The sequence below is a fragment of the Vigna angularis genome, chromosome 3, assembly GCF_016808095.1.
Source record: "Vigna angularis cultivar LongXiaoDou No.4 chromosome 3, ASM1680809v1, whole genome shotgun sequence".
NCBI classification, from domain to species: domain Eukaryota; kingdom Viridiplantae; phylum Streptophyta; class Magnoliopsida; order Fabales; family Fabaceae; genus Vigna; species Vigna angularis.
Genome location: NC_068972.1, coordinates 9,790,026 through 9,798,914, shown reverse-complemented (window position 1 = coordinate 9,798,914; position 8,889 = coordinate 9,790,026). Strand labels below are relative to the sequence as shown.

At 27.7% G+C, this 8,889-nt stretch overlaps 1 pseudogene; it reads left to right on the top strand.

Annotated features, from left to right (window-relative positions):
• The first annotated feature begins 216 nt into the window (after positions 1-216).
• On the top strand, positions 217-4,631 carry LOC108324712 (uncharacterized; annotated as a pseudogene).
• Positions 4,632-8,889: the final 4,258 nt, after the last annotated feature.

The window sequence follows — 8,889 nt, the reverse complement described above, 5'->3', positions numbered from 1 at the left end:
TGGAAGCTTATAGTGCTTTTATGTTATTTTACTTTTCTCTCTCTTCTTCTATTGTATATATATATACACGTTGCTCATTCAATAAAGAATATATCGTGCAATATGTTTTTTGCCTGCATTACGTATCATCCCATTATGATATTTCTGTTATTTGTCATGGTATCCAGAGCCTAACAGTCTTCTTCTTCTCCATCACCCTTCTTTGCTTCTGCTGCCATGGGTGATGAAAAATATCCCTCTTTTAACGTTCACCATTTTTTATATCTTCATTCCAATAAAAATCCTGCAATGCCCTTAGTTTCCCCATTACTTGATTCAACAAATTACCATTCTTGGAGCAGATCTATGATCACTGCTCTCAGTGCCAAGAACAAAGTGGAACTCATTGATGGAAGTACCCCATGGCCATTAGCATTTGATCGTCTTTATGGAGCTTGGAAGCGCTGCAATAACATGGTGGTCTCCTGGCTCGTACATTCTGTTTCTTCATCTATCAGACAGAGCATCCTTTGAATGGACTGTGCCGAGGAAATTTGGTGTGATCTCAAGTCTCGATACTCGCAGGGTGATCTTCTTTGCATTTCAGCTCTTCAGCTTGAAGCCTCTTCTCTAAAACAAGGTGATTTCACTGTCACCGGTTATTTTACTCAGCTTAGGGTTATTTGGGATGAACTGGAAAATTTTCGGCCAAATCCGGTTTGCATTTGTGGTGCACAATGTACTTGTAAATTGTCTTCAACTCTTGCTTAATGAAAATTGGAAGATCAAGCTATGCAGTTTCTTCGTGGTTTAAATGATCAGTATGCTAATATTCGCTCTCATGTTTTGTTGATGGATTCTTTACCTCCAATTAACAAAATCTTCTCGTATGTAGTCCATCAGGAAAGACAATATTCTATTCCTGACATTTTTCATGCAGAGACAAAACATAATTCTATAAATGTTGTTAATGCCACCACTACTTCTGCTTGTACCTTTTGTGGACGATCTGGTCACACTAAGAGTAACTGTTATCGCAAACACGGCTTCCCAAATCATTCTGATTCTAAGAACAATAAAAGTGCCCCCACTCGTGAAAAAATTTGCTCATATTGTGGAAAGACCGGTCATACTATTGAAGTTTGCTATAAGAAGCATGGATATCCTCCCGGTCACCGTTTCTTTAATACCAAATTCTCTTTTGCTGACAGTGTCTCACTCACTGAAGCATCAGTTGCTGAAAAGGAACAACATACTGGTTCAGAAAATTCAGAAATTCGGTTTACTCCTCAACAATATTAAGCTTTATTGGCCTTGATTCAGCAACCATCTCATACTGCTTCAACATCAAATTCTGCACATGTTAATCACACTGGTTCAATTTCCTCTTCTACACACACATCACATCCTTCAGGTAGTATCCCATCCATAATTTGCACAACACACACACTCCACACAACTCCCTGGATCCTTGATTCAGGAGCCACAAACCATGTTTCTAATTCTTTACAATTTTTCACTTCATATCATGTCATTGCTCCTATTACTGTTAACCTTCCTAATGGCCATCGTGTTACTGCCACTCATGCTGGCACAATTCACCTCACTTCCACATTTTATCTTATTGATGTTTTATATGTTCCTTCATTCACATTCGATTTGATTTCTCTGTCAAAATTGGTCTTGAATACACCGTATGAGATTCTTTTCACAGCTAACTCTTGTCTCTTACAAGATGCAAAAACCAAGATGAAGATTGGTTTAGTTGATGTGAAGAATGGCCTATACCAACTTGTTCCTCAGAATTTTAATTTTCCCCAGATCCATTCTTCTGTAGTACATCCTGATTGTAATGTTTTGCCTATTGATCTTTGGCATTTTCGCCTTGGGCATTTATCAAACACTCGTTTACATACTATGAAGAAGATATACCCTTGTTTGACCATAAATGAAAATTTCATTTGCAATTTTTGTCATTATGCAAAGCAATGCAAACTTGCATTTCCAACAAGTCATTCACATGCTCAAAAACCTTTTTCTCTTTTGCATATGGATATATGGGGGACCTTACTCCACCCCCTCCATGCATGGTCACAAATTTTTTTCTCACAATTGTGGATGATAATACACGTTTCACATGGATTTTTCTCATTGTTAATTTCATTGCTTTTGTTGAAAACCAATTTAACTCTCATGTTCAAATCATTCGCACAGATAATGGTGTTGAGTTCTCTATGCATGAATTTTTTACATCTACAGGAATAATACATCAAACCTCATGTATAGAAACTCCACAACAAAATGGAATTGTGGAGCGCAAACATCAACATTTACTTAATGTTACTCGTGCTCTACTCTTTCATTCAAATTTACCTGCATGTTTTTGGAATTATGCACTTTTGCATGCCACTTATTTGATAAATATCATCCCAACACCATTTCTCAATAATAACACTCCTTTTTCAAAAACTTTATGGTCATACATGTGATATCTCTTCACTCAAAGTGTTTGGATGTTTGTGCTACATTTTTACATGTACTACCCATCGTAAGAAATTAGAACCACGAGCTCATCCTTGTGTTTTCCTTGGAATCCCACATACTACAGAAGGATACCTTGCCTATAATCTTCATAATCGTAGCATTGTTATCTCACGCAATGTATACTTTTATGAGGATCACTTTCCATTCCTGCACCTCTCATCCAATGATTCTAATATTCCTACTGTCTCACCAACTCCATTTGACAATACTTCACTCTCTCATGACTTTATTCTTTATCCATCTACTACACCTGATCTTGCTCCTTCTCCTACTTCTGCTCAGACTACTTCCCTCACACATCCACTAAGGCGATCCAGTCGTGCTCATCATCCTCCCTCTTATCTGCAAGATTACCATCATTCTTTCGCATCAACTTCTACCAATCTTCATCCAGGTATGTGTTATCCCATTCAAGATCATCTTTCTTATTCTTACCTTTTTAACAATTTTCAATCATTTATTTATTCTATTTCCACAACCATCGAACCACATTCCTATGCTGAAGCTGTCAAATATGATTGTTAGAAAAAGGCCATGCAAGCTGAATTGGAGGCTTTAAACTTGAATAATACTTGGACTGTCACGACTCTGCCACCCAATAAACATGTCATCGGTTGCCGATGGATTTATAAAATCAAGTATCATGCAGATGGCAGCATTGAACGTTACAAAGCTCGTCTTGTAGCTAAGGGATACACTCAAATGGAAGGCTTGGGTGGATTATGGGTGGATTATTCTAAACACAAGTTTGTCTAGACATACAATTTTGACAACATACTATATTCGTATAGGGAAAATATTTAACATTATATGTATAATAAAAGAAGTTGAGGTAATTTATTAATTAATCTTGACATAGTATAATACAATTTTCAAATTGCCACCATTTTATACATTGAAGCTATTTGGAACTATGTAGTTTTTTCATGTTCAACCTTAATACAAACAAGGACTATGAAGATTTAGAAGACTAAAAAGATGAGAGAATTTGGAACAAAAGTAAATATTTTTTTTTATCAAACAACAATCTATTTAACGTCAAAAGAGGAAGTGTAGCAAAAGAGAAGAATGAGTTATATCAAGTTCTTTTAGGTGGAAAAGAGTGTTAAAATAGATTAGGACAAGGATATAATATTGGTGGATGGTATTGGTCTTATTGAGAGAGAAATGTTCAAATAGTATGAGAAAGTATGAATATATATAAATGTTGTAAAATGATTGCTTTGTTATTATGAAGATAATTGTATGTATTGAGTATAAATGCTTGTGAAAGAGGATTAAAAATGAGTATAAAGAATTTTGTTCCCTCTCATATTTAAATATAATCTTCTTTAATTTATATATATATATATATATATATATATATATATATATATATATATATATATATATATATATATATATATATATATATATATATTACATTTTTATTAGGTCTACCTTTTATTTTTTTTATTATTATTTTTACCTACTTTTGTTATTTTTATTTTTATTTACTTTATTGTTAATATTTTTTTATATTTTTATCATTTCTTTTTTTTCAATGGTTTCACTTTGGCAGCAACTACAATTGCTGACACTATCAGTAAAAAAAAAAGCATTCACCACCTGTAAAAGAAAATAAAGGATAGGAAGAAATGAAGTGAGAAAAAAAAAATGAGTGTTACTCCCTCCACCACCACACACTATTCTCTACACCTCCCTAATTTTTTTTTTAATTCTAAAAATATCCTTATTTACTTTTATCCATTACTTTTTTAACTTTTTCTTAAAACCTTAATTTTTACTCTCTTATTCACTCAATCGCACATCACACCCACCACCTCCACACTCTTACTTTCTCTCTTCCTCTCTTATTCTCCTCTTTCTCTTTTCCCAATTTTCCATCTTCCTCTTTCCCCAATTTACCATTTCTGTCAAGGTTCTCTTCTCCTTTACTTGGTTTGTGCTGGTGTTTGGTTGGTGGTAGGTTTATGCTATTGCTTGATTCATGGTAGGTTCATGGTGTTGTGGAGTTTGGTGCTTCTTTGTTGTTGTCTCTGATCCAAGTTAGTGATTCTACATGCGCCTTCAACGAAGAAGAAGAGAAACGCCAAAGGCTGCAATAGATATGGGACATCCGTTGAGCCTCCAACGTTTTGGGTGTTTTCCTCCGTTGAAGGTCCAACGGATCTCACGTTGAAGGTCCAACGGATCTCCCATATCTGTTGAGGCCTTAGGGTTTCGTTTTCTTATTTTTTTTAGGTTATTAATTTTATTTAGGTTGTTAATTTTTGTACATTTATTTTAATTTAATATTTTTTTGTAGTATTATTTATTTATAAATGAAGTGTTTGTAAAAAAGAAAATAAAAGAAAGCATGGAAAGCTTAACAAATTCTTTTATTTATTTTTTTACTTTTTAGTTTATTATTTTATTGATTTGTAAATTAATTTTTAGATACTTTTAAAGTTAAGTAATTATATTTTAAGTAAATTATGTATTTATAATTAAATTAATTTTGTTTTATTTAATGAATTAATTATTATAAATTTAATTGATTTTGTTTTGAATTGTTTTATTTTTAAAGAAGAACAATGACAGAGAAAAGGAAAAGAAGAAGAATTTGATTTGCGTGGAAGTGATGGAGTCTGAGGGTTCATTCATATATTGGTGGGAACCATTAATAAAGTGGTTGGAAGTTGGAGAAAGTTAAAATTTTTAACCACCACATTAAATATAGAAGGGTAAAAGAAGAATTGAGAGGTGCAAGAAACAGTGTTTGGTGGTGGAGGGAGTAAAGCTAAAAAAAATTAAGATAAAGAGTATTTCATCCTACACCTCCAACATCTCATCATGCACTTCCAAAAATCTCATTTTTAACTTTCTGACATCCTGCACTTCCAACTTTTTTAAAATCTCATTTTTAATTTTAATAAATATCTTTTTATTTTCATCTCTTTCTTGTTAAAGATACTTTAATAAATATCATTTTATTTTATTCTCTTTAACAAGGCATTCTACATCACCTTAATAATAATTCTAATTTAATTTAAAATTTAAATATTATTTAATATAATTTTATATTTTAATAATTATTAAAATATGATTTATATTATAATAATAGTAATAAAAAAATAAAAATAAAAATAATAAAAATAAAAATAGAATAAAATTTGATTTAATATATTCAAATATATTAAATTATATTAAAATAAGTTAAATAATTATTAAATTTTAAATAAAAACAAAAATTTTTAAAAATTTGTTTATCTCAAAATCAGTTTTGTTTTTTATTTAAAATTTAATCAATATTTAATTTAATTGAAAATTATAATATTATTTTATATGTTTTTTATTTAATAATTATAAAATATGATTTATATTTTTATGATAATTTTATTAAAAAATAAAAATAAGAGTAAGATGAAATAAAAATAATATTAAAAATCACATTTAATATATTTAAATATATTAAATTATATCAAAATATTAAATTAAATTAAATAATTAAAAATTTAAATAAAAATAAAATTTTAGAAACATGTGTTAGTCGGATACAGAGATTCGATAAATTTGTGATCGGATATGGATATCCGATAAATAAATTTTTCCAAATTTTTTATTTTTATTTAAATTTTAATAATTATTTAAATTAATTTAATATTTTAATATATTTAAATATATTAAATTGATTTTTAATATTATTTTTATTTTCATTATGTTTACTCTTATTTTAATTATTATTATTTTTAATTTTTAATAAAACTATTATAAAAATAAAAATCATATTTTAATAATTATTAAAATATAATAAATAATGCTATAATTTTTAATTAAATTAAATATTGATTAAATTTTAAATAAAAACAAAACTGATTTTTGATAAAAATTTTTGAAAATTTTACTTTTTATTTACAATTTAATAATTGTTTAATTTATTTTAATATAATTTAATATATTTGAATATATTAAGTCAAATTTTATATTATTATTTTAATTATTTTATTTTTATTTTTAATATAGCTATTATTATAATATAAATTATATTTTAATAATTATTAAAATATAAAATTATATTAAATAATATTTAAATTTTAAATTAAATTAGAATTATTATTAAGGTGGTGTAGAGTGTCTTTAATAAGAAAGAGAAGAAAATAAAAAGATATTTATTAAAATGTCTTTAATAAGAAAGAGAAGAAAATTAAAAATGAAATTTTTGAAAAAGTTGGGATGCAGGATGTCAGGATGTCAGGATGTCAGAAGATTAAAAATGGAGTGTTTGGAGGTGTAGAATAAGATGTTAGAGGTGTAGAATGCTACACTCTATGATAAAATAGGAATGTGAATAACAAAACCCAGTTAAGGCCCACTACGCATTTATACTTATTTTGGGCTTTGGGCTGTCATTCTTTCGACAAACCTAAATATTTTTATGTTGCTTCCAGCATCCTATTAAATTTCTCACTGCATCCCATTAAAAGTATTTGGAAAATTATTTCAATAATAGGAATGAGATTATTGTCTTCCAGAAAAAGAATAATTCTGAATTGATTTTAACGTGTTTCAAGAAATGAAATTCGGAATGATAGGATTGGGAGATAAATTTGATATGGTGCAGAAAGCAATAACCATATTCTTTCAAACCCATATCTTAGAGTAGACAGTTACGTTAATGTGTTGACTCTACCATTTACAGTTCGCGCTTTTACCTACACAGTCCCCCCTTTTTTTAATTAAAAATAAATATATTATCCTTATTTTTTCCTATTTTTGCTAAACACTCTTATTTCCGTACATACGACCTTCGTCTTTCTACAAAATTCTATATGATTTATGATATTTAGTTTGTTTACTTAAGTATCTATTCTCCCTGCTATATTTTACATATTCATACGATTGAGTTATTGGATTTCAAAATAGTGTAAAGTGCTTCAAATTATTACTATTTGACTCGGACTTATTTTAAAAAAGTCGATGCATTTCAAATTGTTTTTTGAAAATCAAGAAAAATTTTTGAAATTCTTTTTGTATTGGACTTTGGACGTATCATAGTTTCGAATCGAATTTATTTAGAAAGAAAATCATTGTATCTTTTTCTCGAAAAGACTTACTTTTCGTAGTTTTAAAAAGTACTTCAAAAAAGGAAAAAAGAAAAAAGTACTTTAGAGAAAATCATTTCTAATCAAAATAAAGAAAAAAAATTATAGTTTAATTAAATATAATAAAATTTCAATTCTCGAAATTTTGATTAATACTATTATTTCAAAAATACTTTATTTTCAAACTTAAACATAATTACGAATAAATATAATTGAGTGATTTTGGGAAAATTACTTTCATGAAAGTAAAAAATAATAAATAAACTTAACTACTATTCTTAATTAACATGAAAATTATTAATTTTCTTATAATTAAGATTAGAGGTAATGCTTTAAAAAGGTAATTATGTTTTAAGATACGAACCAAGAGTTGGGCTTTAAAAAAAGAAGATAAACAGCCCAGTAATGTAGTAGCCCGATCCAAAACAAAAAAATAACGTAGAAGTTCGAAGATCAAAACATTATGAAAATCACCCAACTGCCTAGTTCGAAGATTAAAAAAAGAAGATAAACAACGTTTTGTATCGACGCAGTGTTACAAAAATATTTGTTAGTTTCAAATTCCTAACATTTTCTAGTTATGTTTTCAGTCTTTATTCTTAATTATGATTAGTTTAATAATAAAAATAAAAAATATTAATTAATAGAATTCAGATAGACTAATATAAGTAGACTTTTTATCACCTAATTTTATAACGTAATGTATTTCATATTTAATAGGAACATTTTGTTTTTTTTAATCAGTGATTACTCTCAATATAGTATTATTATTAAAAAGAATTGTAATATGATTATATGTTTATAATTTATTTTCTAGATATTAAGTTTATATATTTTGAGTGATGGTACAATAATTTATTTTATAATATATGATAAACAAAAATTTAAGTACTACTCATTAAAAAATACATATAAATTTTATGCAATATTAATTATTTTTTGTTTTCTTCTTTACACAACATAAAACATATATTTAAAAATTTAAGATGGAGTAAAGTAAAAAATATATGTTTAAACCTCGAGTCAAAGCAATGATAAAGTTTGAATTTAAGTGATTGCGAACAAAATTAAATTACCACTGATTCCTCAGTAGATAATAAATAAATGAAATTGTATATATTTACAATTTTAGTTTTTAAATAAAATATATAAAAAAACTATATTCATATATACCAATTCACTTTTTATTTAAAGGAAAAGAAGAAGCCCTTTTAGAAGTTGTGGATTTAATTTAGCAAATACGTATATGTATTTCTGCATTTATGACTTTGCTAATGATAGG